This window comes from Protopterus annectens, chromosome 2.part0 (assembly GCF_019279795.1).
Source record: "Protopterus annectens isolate FY-2018-M chromosome 2.part0, PAN1.0, whole genome shotgun sequence".
Classification (NCBI taxonomy): domain Eukaryota; kingdom Metazoa; phylum Chordata; order Ceratodontiformes; family Protopteridae; genus Protopterus; species Protopterus annectens.
The window spans coordinates 258,597,744-258,614,376 of NC_056728.1; the positions used below are offsets into that span (position 1 = coordinate 258,597,744).

Sequence of the window (16,633 nt, forward strand, 5' to 3'; positions counted from 1 at the left end):
AAAACTACAACAGCACCATATGAGAAAGAAGATATTAACAACAGTATCCAAAAGGTACAGACCACATTGTACAATAGACAGAGAAAAACGGTAGGAAATTCATAATTAACAGTAAGGGATAGTATAAAAGAATTTGAAAAAGAAAAAATCTGAAATACATCAACTTATCTCACTAACGCTCCAGAAGAATGGAAACCACATCTTTTGCTTAAAGCGGCAAATGATTTCCGAGGTAACTGGGTTGGTGCATTATGGGCAAGGGAGAGCATGAGAGTTTCTGGTTGCCACGAGCTTTAGCAATGGCTGAGTCAGATCCAAGGGATCAGATCTAAGCCGAACAGTTGAAGACAGAATGAAAATTGACATCAGATCCTTTTGTTATTCTGTGTTCAACTGTCTCCACCAGAAAGAGCACTTGTTTTGTGTGTAACTAAACTGGACTGTGGCAGCTTTAAAGAAAGGTCCACAAACTGGAAGAAAACCAGTGTAAACCAGAGAGCCTTCTGTATCTCCTCTATGGAGGATGCCTGAGCAAGATACTTATCCAGGTTTGGCTAAATATGAATGTCCTTTCTTCTACAGTACATAATACCTGAAGTCAGACAGTCTGCAAATACCCTGCATGCAGCACACAACCCAAAAGGAAAACTAATAATGGTATCCCCTGCATCAAGTATGAAGAAACACCTGTCCACCTTGACTACAGGGACTGTGAAGGTAGGCATCTTTTAAGTCCACAGCGACCATGCATGCTAATGAGAACAGCAGAGAAAGAAAGATGTGCAGTGTTAACATCATGAATTTTGAGACTTTTAGAAATCTGTTTAGACTCGACAGATCCAAGATGGGTCAACCCTGTTCCTTCTTTTCTTAGAACTAGAATAGCCAGGAGGAGAACAATACTATCTCTACTACTACTACCCATGGTACTCTCTTTCCCTATGCCCCCTGCCAAAAAAGTTCTTGCAGCATGAGATCACTAAATCTAACTGGTATATCTGGACTAGATGTATATCTGAGAATTTTGGGGTTCTAAGAAGTGCAGTGTGTAACAATGTCTTAGAGAATTTAAATTACCCATTCATCTCGAGTGATGTTTTCCCACCATTTTAAGAGGCTTAGGTGACACCCTAACCTTTGTTGTGTAAGGTTAAAAGGAAAGGGGAATAGAAGAAAAAGTGATATGGGTGAGGGCTGTGTGATGGGGATGGAATTAGCTTGGAGAAGCGACAGTTGTTACTTTGGGTTTCAGTCAAGGGAACCCCAAGGTTTCTCTTTATGGCCTGTTTGCCATTTCTGCTTGTCAGCCTTATTTATCCTTTACCTGGTTTCTTTTATTTTTCCTTGCACTTGATCATAAGGCTTTTCTGGTTTTTCAGTTGTATCTACAAACTGAGGAATGACAGAGCTGCTGCATTACCTTTTCTTTCTTCTCAAGTCTCAAACAGCTTTTCTGCAGAGAGTCAGAAGACAAATCCCTTATTCATAATTATATTTAGGAGTTCTGCTTAATTGGGAAGGGTATTACTACTAGGAGTCACATCAGCTCCCTTACAGGAATCCATAGTCACCACAGCTGTATCCAGGAATTTTTTTTTTTTTTTTTTTTTTTTTTACACAGAGGTAGCTACGGGAGTTACTCAACTTGTAAAAAAAAAGGCAAGCTTCTGGAGAGTCAAGGATACACTTGAATGGCCAATGGACTAGGCCGAAGCAGACCTAAGGCCCTTACCTCGGTCTTGGAAAATTCCTTAGCTCATCTTTGAAGTTCTGCTCTCATTCTATGAGACAATTCCTCAAATCAGGTACCCTCTTTGGGAAAGGCAGTGGAAAAGGTGCCCTCAGTGTCACACTCGTACACAGAGGGGAAGGATATTTGGTTTCTATAGGCTATGTCATATCTCTAGAAAACTCAGAGTGAAAGGATTTCTTTTTTCATTTTCAGATTAGAGTCCTCCAACACTGATGGTTCTTCAGAGGCTGGCTGCCTAATTCTCAGATGTTTTATCATGCCCTGTGTCAACTGGTGAAATTCCTGTAAGCAAGGCTTGGATGTGGAAGGAAAATAGGGTCAAGTCAGCACTAATTGTAGGAAGGCCGTTTATGTCCATTTTGATTTGGACTGCTCCGTCCTAAGTATGGATGCAGGCCACAGCCTTGGAGGACTTGGGCTGTAGGTGAACACTCAAGATGTTGATCGGATCACTGCTGTCCTTGCTGAATACTAACAATAGCAGGATGCCACCCTCACCCTTGTTAATTATAATTCATGCCTCACAACCTGAAGCCCATACAGTGTTCTCAGGACTGACCAGCAACAAACTAGCTTGAATTTGTGAAGGTATCACCACCTGGAAATGTGGCAGCTTCCAGAGGAGTCACACCACAGACCTTGGTAGAACATGATGCTGGATTCAAATTCATGCAAAGCAATAGCACCCCTTCAAATCTGATACCCTTGAAGAGGGATGGATATCCCAAACTCCAGTCTCTAGACATTTCTTCTCTACAAATAACCTCAGAAAAGTACTTCTTTTTTTAACAGGATATAAGAGACAGGTCTAGCCAATGCCATGGTGACATGAGGCCAGATATGTGATTTCCTCAGAGCTAAAACTCCCTGCAGAAATATTGCTCTTACTTGACTTTTCTCTGCTTAAACCTGGCACAATGGGGACAATTAGGCACACAGTGATCAGATCCCAAACATAATACATACTTGCTATGTAAATCTTTATGGAGGACTTGTTTCCTATACTCCACTTAACAATTTGTTTCTTCAGAATCGGATATCTAGTGTTGTTTCGAAAAGCTAAAACAAGCTGCAATATAAAGAAAGTACAGTTGTGTACACTTACCATAAATGTAGATGTTAGACTGTATTCACCGTTGCAGTCATCACATTTGGGTTATCCATGCAAGGGTAGCCCTCGGCCATCCCGAATACCAGAGGCTTACTATTTCTGTATTGGTTGCCATCGCTTCAGGACTGACGTCAGGTCATCAGTAGTATAAAGTAAGGCAGCCGACGCCATTACATCAGTTTTTCTTGCCCTGTCAGGAGCCCCCAGGTGGGAGCCAGGTTATGGTGGGAGAACCCCACCATAGAAAGTAAATACCAAAATGTCCCTTGTAACAAGAGAGAGAAGAAAGAAGAGGGGGCTGGAGGGAGGGAAACCAGGACTGCAACAGTGAATACACTTTAACATCTACATTTATGGTAAGTGTACACAACTGTACTATGTTCTTTGTGTTTCACTGTTGCAGTCATCACATTTGGGTTGATTCCCAAAGCTGAGGAAAAGGCTGGAGGCAGTCAAGGAGACTAAGGGCTGACTAGGATACCCTGCAAGACTGCAAAGGCAAACCCTGCCCTGGATTTGGAGAAGATAGACAGGTAGTAATGTTATGTAAAAGTGTGAACAGATGTCCAGGTGGCAGCCTCCAGGATGTCCCTGGTGGGGACTCCTCTGAGGAAAGCTGCTCTGGTGGAGTGAGTCCTGACCCCCTTAGGGGAAGGCTTTCCATGTTGCTTGTAGCAGAAATGGATGCAGTGTGCTATCCATTTGGAAATTGTTTGTTTGGAGATGGCTTTGCCCTCTGCCCCTATAGCAAAGCTAACCAGCAATTGATCAGACTTTCTGAAGGATTTAGTCCTATCTAGATAGAATCTGAGTTGTCTGTGCACATCTAGACAGTGCAGGATCCTTCTTCCCTTGTTCTGTGTGTTAGGGAAATGGTGGGCAAATTAATGGATTGGTTGAGAGCAAAACTGGACACCACTTTGGGCATGAAGGATGGGTTAGTCCTGAAGGAAACCCTGTCAGCATGGAAGATGATGAAGGGCTCCACAGCCATGAGTGCTTGTAGTCCGGAGACACTTCTGGCTGAAGTGATGGCCAGAAGAACAGCTGTCTTCCACGAGAGAAATTTTAACTCTGCTGAAGATGCTGGTTCGAAGGGGGGGGGGGGGCAGGATGAGCTTTTCCAACACAAAGTTAAGGTCCCAAGCTGGGGTTGGTGCTCTTCTGGGTGGTCTCAAGTTGCTAGCCCCTCTTAGGAATTGTTTGATCAGAGGGTGTGAGAAAAGAGGCTGCTCAGTGGGGAAATGAGCAGAGATGGCAGAGGCATGAATTTCAATAGAGAAAAAAGAAAGACCACTGTGTAGCAGGTCAGATAAGTAATCCAGGATGAGAGGGAGGGAGGGCTGTGCTGTATCGGCTCCCTGAAACCAGGTGCAGAACCTCTTCCATTTGTCTCAGCATAAGACTTTCTAGTGCAAGGGCATCTGGCCTCACGTAAAACATCTAGAACCTGTTTACTGAGGTTGGCAGATTGATCGGTGGTTAGGGAATAAGCCAAGCTGCCAAACTGAGGGTCTGCAATTGGGGATGCATGAATTCTCCTTCCACTGGGTCAGGAGGGTTGGGGTCTGAGAGAGAGGCCATGGTGGCAGTGGGGACAGGCTGGGCAGCAGTGGGTACCATTGCTGGCGAGGCCAGTCTGGAACAATAAGAATTTTCCTTGGTTTTTCCTCCCTTATTTGGAGCAGTACCCTGGGGATGAGAAGTAGTGGAGGAAAGGCATAGACCGACAGATTGACCCAGGGGAAGGACAGAGCATCCACTTTCCAAGCCATGCAGTGATGCTCCCTGGTGCAGAAATTGCTTGGTGTGGGATGGTTGGTGTGGGAGGCAAAGAGGTCAACCTTCGGGGTGCCCCATTTCTGAGTTATTACGGTGAAGGTTCTTTTGTCTAGCTGCCATTCGTGTGGGTCCAGAAGATTTCTGCTAAAGTGGTCTGCCAGAGAGTTTAGAGAACCTGGCATGAATTGTGCTAACAGGTGGAGTTGCATGGCAGAGGCTGTGTGCCAAATGGTCATGGCCAGCCTGCATAGAGGGTTGGAGCGAGTCTCTCCATGCTTGTTGATATATCACATCACAGTGGTGTTGTCTGTTTTAATCAGGAGAGCCCCTGGGGAGAGAAGGGGCTTGAAAGCTGTCAAGGAGTGCTGGACAGCTATCATCTCTTTTTGGATGATGTGCAGATGGATTTGCTGTGGGCTCCATTATGCATCTGCCGTCCAGGTGTGCACCCCAGACATAGTCTGATGAATCTGTGGTGAGGGTCTGGGCAATGGGAGTTGGTGAGAAAAGTAGACCCTTGTTGTGGGAGCATGTTGTTGCACACCAAAGAAAATCTTTTCTGAGGCAAGGTATCATGGGTATAAGAGTTCCAGGTCTTGAGAGTGTTGACACCAAAGGATTTTTAGGTACCACTGAAATTTCCCTATATGCAGTCTGGCATATGGAATGAGTAGAATGCAAGATACCATGAACCCCAGAGCTTGCAGGATTTTCCTTGCAGATAACTGGGGTCTGTTGGCTAGTTGAGAGAAGTAGGCTGTCAGGTACGTTTGCTTCTCTGGTGTAAAGAATGCCATCTGGGATGCTGTGTCCAGGCTTGCTCCCAGGAATATAATCCTTTGGGTGGGTACTTGCTTGGATTTCTTTTTGTTGATTGTGTACCCTAGGGAGGTCAGTAGGGACTTTACAAAGGCCAAGTGCTTGAGCAGCTTTTCCTGGCTGTTTGCCTGAATTAGGCAGTCGTCTAAGTATGGCTAAATCTGGATATTCCTTTGTCTGCAAAAGGCAATGGCCGGAGACAGACATTTTGTGAAAACTCTGGGAGCAGTAGATAAGCCAAAGGGAAGTGCAGAGATCCTGCCCTGAAATGCAGATATTTCCTGCATGATTCCCTGACAGGAATGTGGAGGTAGGCCTTTTTAGGTCTAGGGTGGCTAGCCAAGCATCCTTGGAGGATCATGGGTAGCAGTTGCTGGACGGTGAGCATTTTGAATTTTGGTATCACCATGAAGGTGTTTAGAATGGATAGATCAAGGATGGGCAGGTGCCCTCTTTTCTGGGTACCAGAAAAATTCTGGAGTAGGAACCTTGGTCTTTCTGTTCTGCAGGAATGTGCTCTATTGCCTTCATAGAAAGCAGGGAAAGGACTTGCGCCTCTGCTCACTGGTTTGGAGGTAGATCTGGGAACCCTTTTGGAGTTGGAGGGGTGTGAAAAGAAAATTTGTAACCCTGGGACACCATGTTGAGGACCCAGAGGTAGTTGGTAATTGTGGCCCAGGTGCTTGCGTGAAACGAGTTTTCCTCCTGGGGTAAGTGAAGGTGGGCAGAGGGAGGGGGTGGGGGAGGAGAGTCACTGAGTTCTTACCATGAGGGTGTGGCTTAGAACTACCTGTTTTTGAAGAGGAGGAAATCCACTATTTAGATCTCTGCATTCCCTGTGGCTGCTGTCTGGGGGGGGGGGGGGGGGGCTGAACTGACCTGGTGGGAGCAATGCCTGCTGAATCCGGGTGGATGGACATGTAAGAAATCCTTAACTGTCTGCATAGATTTAGTTTTTCATCCATCTTTATTAAGACCTCTTCTGCCTTGTTGCCAAATAAGTTGTCTTTGTCCAAGGGTGCATCCAACAATATAGATATGACATGGCCTGGCAAGTGTTGTTCTTTAAGCCATGCATTCCTTCCAAGGACTGAACCCATGACTGCTGTCCTGCAAGAAGCTTCTAGGGCTTCAAAACCACAGTGCAAGGTGTCTTTAGTTCTTTGACTTGCAGAATCCATTAACTTTTGTAACTCCTTAGGTTCTGCACAAGTAGGAAAGGCAGACATTTTTTGTTTGAGGAGTTCCAGGGTATGTTGCTGAAATTTTAGCATATGGAACTGGCAATTTAGTGCTCTGACAGCAAGAGTAGCAGAGGTGTACACTTTTTTACCCCATCTGTCTAGTGCTCGGGAATCCCTATCTAAGGGGATGGGATTCTTAGCAGAGGTTGCTTTAATTCCTTTAGGCCCTTGAGAATTTACCTTAGGGTCAGCTGCAGGATTTTTAAAAAGAAATTTGCATGAGTCAGGGACTCTAATACCCATCTGGTTTTCTGGGTGCAGGAGGCAGGGTGTCAGGAGTCAAACTGGATTCCAGGAAAACATCTTCCTCAACATCCATGATGGGGGAATGGCCAGGGGTCTGTGCTGTGGAAGATCTAAGAATTCCCTGAGTCTCTCTTTAGACTGAGGGTAGTCCTGACATTCCCATTGGAAATGCTCCCTTAAGGGATGAAGGGTTTCCCCAAAGGAAAAGTCCTCAGTGGGAGAGACTGAAGGAATGGAGTCTTCTGCATGAGAATCCTGATAAGCAGAGATGGGTTGCATGTCTTCATATTCAGATGCATCAGAGTCATCAGACTCCTGTTCAGACAAAATTACTGGGGACAGATCTCTTTCTTTTGGAAGGGGTAGGTTGGCTTCCCATAATCATCATAATAAGGTCTTCTGCCATTTTAAGCATTTCAGACTGAGGCAAGGAAGCAGGTGCCCGAGATTGGGTCATCGGTTTCTTGGGTGTGGTTCTTACCCTAGGCCTTAGGAAATCCGTAGTTTTCGAAAAAAGTGAAGACATGAAAAAGTCATCTGTGTCGAGAATCTGTAATGCGAAGTACTTCCTCGGAAGCTGGTGCCTGCTCAGCAGCTCCAGACCCTTCCAAAGGAGAGACAACCGTAGGATCCTTAGGCGAAGAAGAGTTTTGTGGCATAACGGACTCCGAAAGGGTCTCGGTAGTGGCCTGTGAATCCACAGAAGCGGGCATCAGGGGCTGCAAAAGTGACTCACTGAGGACCAGAGAACTGATGGCTAACTTATTGGAAGAGTCATTGGTAGGTTTGGACCTGTGCGGTCTGTCTCTGTCTTTATCTTTATGTTTTTTCGGAAGATCTGCGGTCGGATGGCTTACCGAAGCCATATCGGAATTCGAGGACTGTAAATGAAAATATCTAGCTAAAATAAGGGCATGACGACATATAGTTCTGGCGTTGAACAAAGCACAAAAGCAACAACAGGGGATGTTGTAGTCTGGGCCTAAGCAAGTGACACAGTAAGAATGAAAGTCTCGGTGTAGTATTTGCTTTCCAAAGGCGAGAAAATTAACTTTTTCTGACATCGGATAGTGCAAGAAAAAAGGATCCCCAATGGGGAATTGGCTTTAGAAGACTTTAGCTTCAGTTCGGAAGACGAAACTCAGGCAGCGGCCGACCGGCACTCGTGCGAACTGCTTCTGCTTTGGGCTCTGCGGCAAGAAAGACTGATGCAATGGCATCGGCTGCCTTACTTTAAACTACTGACGACCTGACATCAGTCCTGAAGCAACAGTAACCGACGCAGAAATACTAAGCCTCTGGTATTTGGGCTGGCTGAGGGATAACCTAAATGTGATGACTGCAACAGTGAAACATGAAGAACATCAGCAAAACAGAGAAATTTTGGCCAAAGCAGTACTTACCTGAGCTTTGGAAGGCAAACTGCACTGTCACACATCGCAGTAACTATGCGACTTACCTGAGCTTTGGAATGCAAGCTGCAGTGGCAGACAATGCAGTAAGAATGCATTTGATCTTAAGCAAACAGCAGCAAAAAGCAACTGAAGCTGGTATGGGCAGACCTCCCTCATCAACCAGTGATGTCAAAGTGGGAGAGTATTTGACCTCCCCAGGAGGGGGAAGGTGAAAAGCTCTGCAAGTCAAGAAGGCCACTGTCCCCTTCTTTGGCAGACCATCACAAGTCATTACCTCAACAGTGAATTACACAATGAACATCCTCAGGAACACCATTAAATGATACAGTCAGGGACAAACCTTCCCTGGTCCCTTTAACATAAACCAAGGTACATAACAAGTTGTGGCTCAGGTCTTTAACAGTTAAGGAGGAGCTCAAAATCCTGCAGGAACCAAGAGGGGCAGACAGGATGTGCTCCTATCTTGGTAAAAATCACAATATCCTGCTTTGAATATTTGCCTTTCTGAAAGCATTACATTTCATGCCTGGACCTGGAAAAAGACCTTCCTGCCAGTCCCAGCAGGAGGAACTCTTGAAGGACACCATACTTCTGACCATTAAGTAAAATAAAAAGATCTATCTTCACTTTACAGACAGACACTACATCTCCCATAAATTAGCACAGTACTCCTCATGATGCAATGGCAATACAGGAATTTGCTGTTAATCTGACAGCCACACAGACATTTTAATATTCTGGTGTTAAAGCATGTGAATGCAGGATGTAACAAATGACAGGAATGATCAAAAGCCAGGCTCGGCAAGCGCTCCAAAGACAAGAATTGTATGCTGAGGCACGCCAGCATGTCAAGCCAGAGTGGACTTTGCTATGGATGTACAGCAATCTCCAGTGGTTGAATTTTACAGAAAAAATGTTGATTTGTGACTGATGGAGAAGATACACCCGACAAATAAGTACATTCATGCAGACATTATTTCCTGTGTACCAACTCAAATACTACCTGCAATACCTTGTGTGACGACCCACCACTGTCAAGCAGTAATCAAGGAGCCTCAATTCTCACCACTGGGACATCCACTGAGAGGATAACAAGTACACACACAGTACTTCCAGATGCAGCTCACTGAACCAAGTGCAATTTCCCTTAAGAGCACACAGAGACCACAGTCAGTCTGGGCCTGGTTTCTCCCTCTTCCTCCAGATCCCCAATAAGACTCCCCACTGGTGCAGCTACAGAGTTGAGATCTCAGCTGAGTGACCAGGCCAAGACCTCCAGCACCCTCTCTGTCCAACCAGTGCTTCCTGTCTGTGCCCAAGCAGCTGACATACACACACACACACACCCGGGAAAGGCTGGCACAGGTTTAATAGCTATGCTCCCCTTCTGCCCAGACTATAAGGTAGTTACCACTACCACAAGTCACTCCTTATAAGCTACTCTAAGGCCCTTTACAAAGGGTGCCCAATCTTACTTTGTAATGTTCATATTAATACAAATGGTAGTTTGACCAAGATCAAGCCTATTGCAAGTGGCACACACAGTGTCACCAAATGTGTAAGTACTCTCAAAACTTAAGTATCCCTACACAGATCAGCTACAATGAAAGGTTTAAATACATTTAATAATAAATATTGAAAGAACAAGACAATACTAAATATATATTCACAGGAGTTCAAAGCACAAGAAATATTTTAAACGTTGCAGGACAGGCTCAAAAAAAAAATATCTAAACTAAGCTTTACTATTTTACTACATTCCGGACTGTATCTAACAGAATTACACTACTCTAGTAACTAAATAATAGAGAAAGCCATATGTGGTGAATGGTGGTTCTTGTTGTTGTGAAGTCCAAGCAGGGTTGCCAGATTTCTAAACAGACAGGTAGGGAAGGGACCAAAAAAAAAAAAAAAAAGTCTCATGTGGAACTGCCTGCTGTTCATTAAACAGAAGTAGCTACGATTTCTGATGGTCTCAGATCAAAAATCACACAGCAGTGTCTCTTCTGTTCAATGCGGAAAAGCCCGTTGGTTCGCATTGAACAGAAGTGGCACCGCTTTACGATTTATGACTGGCCCATATGCCGGTATATGAGCCAATCAAAAATCACACAGCAGAGCCTCTTCTGTTTAATGCAGAACAGCCCGCTGTTTCACACTGACCAGAAGTGGCTTCGCTTTAAAATTTATGATTGGGCCGTATGCCGGTACACGAGCTAATCAAAAATCACAAAGCAGAGGCTGTTTTGCCGGGATTTTAACAGGCAATATTGTAACTTGAGATTGGGCTGCTGATCTCGGGGCAGTTCCGCACAAATAGGGATGTATGGCAACCCCTGGGTCCAAGACAGAAAGCTCTGTCTCACTGTGACTTCTCAAAATAATATCTAAATTACTACTGCTGGGATAGCTTGCAGAATTACATCACTTTTTGTCATCTGACTTCTAGTTCCCAGGCAAAGCTCCCACTGCTAGAAGCTGGCAGTATTTAGCATCTACCTGTAAAAGCACCCAGACAAGGGGTTTTGCTCATCTTTGACAGGTGCTGAAGTCATAATACAACTGCATTCCTTCATGCTTCCAGACTAGTAATTAGTTCACCCCAAAGACTATACAGAAAGCTTCCTAGTACAGACTGTGTGCCTCTAGCTGCACTGAAGTATCTTTATGGCCTAGTCTATAAAGTACTTTAACTTCAGATAGTTTTCTAAAGTTTGCTAGACTGAGGTTAATCCTCCAGTTTCCTTTGTTAAAACAAATACATTTAAACAGTTACAATAGTGCATATGTACATTTCTGTTCTATTCCAGTATGGCACACTGTGGATATATTTTAAGCACAGACACTTTACAAATATTTTTCAACACAAACATGTGTACAAAGCAGTTTGATACACACATGAAAAGATCTAATACATTTGTAACACAAGCATCTTGTAAAAAGTAGCTTGATATTCACAAATGACATACAATTATTTACAAAATTCAAACTAGCTATGGTGGCAGCACCTCCTTTTTTCACATATCTTCCATCTTTCGAAGACTCAAGCTACTTTTTCAAGTGACCCTTGAGAAACGTTGCACGAGAGGGATGAGCCTAGGGATGAGCCTATCTGGGAATACATTACCTCATTCTCTGTCTTGAGATCCCAGCTGCCTTGGCATTGCTGACCCCATTACAGATCTGCACTGTCATATGCCTGCTCCACCATAGTAACTTGGGATTCTGCTGGCTGGCTTGCTGTAGCCATATATCCCCTTCAGATTATTCCTGCATTCTACTGCAAATACTTAGCACAAGAGCCCATCATGATTAGGTTTTCATTATATTAACATGGTACAGTTTGTAACCCCACTTCCTGCTAGTAGTTCTATCATGTAGTTAACATCACTGGCCTTTCTTACCACTATGAAGGATCCCCCCAAGCTGCCTGCAGCTTGGTGTGTCTGACAGGAATAAGAACCATAACCTGCTGCCCCACAGCATACACTCTGGCTCGAGCATTCCTGTCATACCAGACCTTTTTCTGCTGTTAGGTTTCTACTAGGTTCTCCTGGGCCAAGCCCATGAGTTCCCTGAGCCTTGTCATGAGATTTAGGACATATGTCAAATATACAAAGTGTCAACTGGGCCCCCCTTAAACAACTAGCCCTAGACAAAGCCATTGAACATTTCAACTCAACCTTCCTAAACATCCTAAACCATCATGCACCTTCCTGAACCATTAGAATAAAAACTAACTATGCCCCATGGCTCACCAAAGACACCAAAACTAAAATGAAACGAAAGAGACAAAGCTTGGACACGGTATCAGAGAAATAAAACCTTACTTAGACAAAACTATCCAGAACTCCAAAACAAAACCAAAAAGCAAATCAAACTAGACAAAGCCAATTACTACAAAAACATGCAGGAAAAACATGCTCATAACTCCCAGAAATTTTGGGCCACATTAAATAGCATACTCCGCCCAGGAAAAAACACCAACCCATCCCCAGTGCTACCTAGCAATCTTGAAGACATTACCGCACAATTCAACAAATTCTTTATGCCCAATACAGTACCAGTAGTCCCACACAAACAAATACCCCCAACCCTTCTCAACACACAACCCAACATCCCCACTTTCAACCTACACCCCCCCCCGTGTCCACCAGAGTAATTTGTACGCTTCTCAAAAACCTAAAATCAACAACACTAGCAACCGATAAGCTCCCAGTAGACTTCCTTCAGATATCAGCTGATGCCATAGCCTACCCAGTCTCTATTCTCATAAACAAATCACTGCTGGAAAACAAAGTACCCACCCCTCCTGGAAAACCTCACATCTCATTCCACTACACAAAGGGGGAAACCTCCTTAGGGCTGACCAGTTATCATCCAACTGCAATCCTATCACCTCTGTCCAAATATTAGAAAGAGTGATTCACACTCAACTAATGCAACACCTCAAAGATAACCTTCTCTCTGCTTCACAATATGGCTTTAGACCATATCACAGCACCACCACAGCCCTCCTATCATTCACAGATATAGTTAACCACCACAGAAACAATGGTTTGTTTGTATCCTCCATATTCTTAGACTTATGAAAGCCTTTGATATGGTTACCGACAGCAATCTTCTCAATTCTCTATCTAGCATAAACATAAGCCCCTCCTTTATTGCTTAGTTTTAACAGCTACTTATCTGGCAGTCAACAAACGGTTCTCTGGAAAGACCAACTATCCCCCCTTGCGAGTTACCATAGGGAGACTCTCAAGGGTCAATTCTCAGTCCCTTACTGTTCTCCTTATATACTAACCACATAACTTTATCCTCACCCTCTGTTGTCAGTAGTACAGTATGTAGATGACACCACCCATATTTGCGCCACACTACATGAACTTCGGTCTTTAACCCAGAACTACTTCACCCTCGCAGAAACGTTTCACCAATATCAAACTTCTTCTCAATCCCAAAAAAAACAAACATTATATTTGCCCCAGGAAAACTACCACCCATAAGTGAAAGCTTCTCCATCAAATTCAAAGACAACACTCAAATCAGCCCTACCACACACACACACTGCTAGGTGTTGAAATTGACAAACTTGAACTAGACATCCACATTGCTCAAACCATCAAGAAAGTTAACAAAAACCTCAGACTCCTTTATAGGAATAAACACTTTATGACTAATAACACCAACGCAACCATTGCAAGGACCCATCTCCTATCCATCCTCTTATATGCCTCTTCCACCTTAACTAATCTCCGGCAAACCAACCTAAATAAAACGGAATCTTGTTACAACAAAATCACCAAATTTGCTACCGAATCCCCTTATAGGTCCCAACATAGTCTGTCATTTAAGCAAGTTAACAGGTTGGAGCTACCTCATATGCTACTACTCAACCAACTATCTACTGCTCACAAACTCTACTACTTTCCCAACCTAACCCCCGCACTATAGGAACTCGTACAACCCAGACATCCTCACTAGAACTCTTAGATCCAGCAATAAAAACCTCATAAAAGTCATCAAGCACAGAAATGATGCTGGCAAATCCCTTTTTCCCAGCACCATGGCCAAAAAATGGAACACCCTGCCAAGCCATACAACCCCTACCACCTGCACTACTCAGTTTAAAAAAACTCCTGAAAAAACATTTTCAGAATATTTGGCTATGTTCATGCCATTCACCAGGCTAACCATTAAAAAGGTAACTCCTCTGTATCCCAAAAACTCAGTGTTTCATGAATACAAAATTCTGCTTCTTTTTAGATCTTTTGAGTAGATGTCTTTTGATACTCTATACCCCAATGTTTGACTTTTGTATAAACTGTTAATTTAATGTATTCCATACTGTATATGCATCATCTCCTTGTGTGTATGCAATGAAAGCTCTCACAACATGAAACGAATGTTCCATGTAAATGCCTGTTATTCTATGTATGTGTTGTTTGGAGCTTATCTCCCCGGGCCTCCACTGAAAATGGACCGGTGTCCAGTCGGACTTTCTCGGTTAACAAATGTAAAATAAAAAAATAAAAAATAAATATGCCACAACAGACTCCTTGTGGGATTCACACTCACCTTCCCACTAATCATGAATCAAATCTAGAAGTTCCCTCACCCTATGCTCGTACAGCAACTCAAAAGGTGAGAAACCTGTGGATTCCTGTGGCACCTCTCTGTAAGCAAACAGGTGGGGCAAATAGTTGTCCCTCTCTCTCTTAAACTGGTCTGCAAATGCCCATAGCATGGTCTTTAGTACAGAGTTTAACTTTTCCACAACACCGTTAGTCTGGGGATGGTAGGGTGTGGTCTTTATGTGCTTCACCCAACAGTGCTTTCATAGACAAGCCAGGAGGTCTGACATGAAACTGGCACTTCTGTCAGTCAGTATTTCTTTTGGGAAACCTACCCTGCTGAAAATATCCAAAAGCATTTGCCACCTTTTCTGCCTCAATGGAGGACAGGGCGACCACCTCAGGGTATCTGGTAACAATCTACTACCAGTAGCATATACTTCTTCCCTGTGGAAAGTACAGTTGTGTACACTTACCATAAATGTAGATGTTTGAGTGTATTCACTGTTGCAGTCATCACACTTGGGTTACCTGCCTGCAGGTAGCCCTCAAGTCGGCCCGAATACCAGAGACTTAGTATTTCTGCATCAGTTGCTGTCGCTCCATGACTGACGTCAGGTCGTCAGGGGTATAAAAACATGCAGTCGATGCCATTACATCAGTTTTTCTTCCCCAAATGTTAGGAACCCCCCAAATAGGGAGCTAAGTTATGGTGGGGAAACCACCAGTAAAAAGTAAATACCAATACCCCTGAAAGGGATGAGTAATAGACACAGAGAGGAGCGAGAGAGAGACAAGGGGGCTGGAGGGAGGGAAACCAGGACTGCAACAGTGAATACACTCGAACATCTACATTTATGGTAAGTGTACACAACTGTACTATGTTCTTCGTGTTTCACTGCTGCAGTCAACACACTTGGGTAGATTCACAAAGCTGAAGGGTCGAGGCAGTTAAGAACTGGGGCTGGCTAGTATGCCTTGCAGGACTGCTGTTGCAAAATCCGCCCTGGATTTGGAAAAGATAGGCAGGTGGTAATGCTTGGTGAAGGTGTGTACAGAACACCGGGTAGCAGCTTCCAGGATGTCCCTGGTAGGGACTCCCCTGAGGAATGCTGTAGAGGTAGAAGTTGCCCTAGTGGAATGTATTCTGACCTCCTGAGGGGTTGGTTTCCCATGGTGCTTGTAGCAGAAATGGATGCAGTGTGCTATCCATTTGGAAATTGTTTGTTTTGAAATGGCCTTGCCCTCTGCCCCTGGTGCAAAGCTGACTAGTAACTGGTCAGATTTCCTGAAGGGCTTAGTCCTATCAAGGTAGAACCTGAGCTATCTGTGCACGTCCAAGGAGTGCAGGATCCTTTCCCCTTTATTTTGAGGATTAGGGAAGAAAGTTGGCAAATGGATAGATTGGTCGAGAGCCACACTGGACATCACTTGAGCATAAAGGAAGGGTTAGTCCTGAGGGAAACCCTTTCAGCATGGAAAATAATGAAGGGTTCCACAGCCATAAGTGCTTGTAGCTCAGACACTATTCTAGCTGAAGTGATGGCCAGAAGCAAGGCCGTTTTCCAAGAGAGGAATTTTAACTCTGCTGACGCTGCAGGCTCAAAGAGGGGAAGCGTGAGCTTTGCCAGTACAACATTAAGGTCCCAAGCAGGGGTGGGTGCTCTCCTTGATGGCCTTAAGTTGTTTGCCCCTCTCAGGAACAGTTTCATAAGAGGGTGAAATAAGAGAGGTGGCTCAGTTTTGTAATGAGCCGAAATGGCAGAGGAATGGATCTTAATGGTGGGCAAGGATAGGCGTCTGTGGAGTAGATCTGCTAAGTAATCCAGGATTAGAGGCAGGGAGGGCAGAGTTGTGTCCTCTCCTTTAGAGTGAATCAAAGAGCAGTACCTTTTCCACTTATCAGCATAGGATTTTCTTGTACTGGGTCTTCTGGCTTCAAGAATGATGTCCAGCACCTGCTTGCTTAGGCTGGTTACTGGGGGAGAATTCAAGGAATAAGCCATGCTGAAAGATTTAGGGTTTGCAGTTGCATATGCAAGATCTGTCCCCCCTGCTGAGAGAGCAGGGTTGGGTTCTGGTGTAGGTCCCAGGGTGCACCGGTGACAGGCTGCGCAGGAGTGGGTACCAGTGCTGGTATGGCCAGTCCGGGGCAATCAGAATCGCCCTTGACCTGTCCTGTCTTACCT

General features: G+C 44.4%; 1 protein-coding gene across 1 annotated transcript in view; it reads right to left on the reverse strand.

Annotated features, from left to right (window-relative positions):
- The window catches only part of PTPN4 (protein tyrosine phosphatase non-receptor type 4), a 3,248,454-nt gene that overhangs the window by 2,440,083 nt on the left and 791,738 nt on the right, over window positions 1-16,633 (reverse strand). The gene's annotated exons all lie outside the window — the stretch shown is intronic.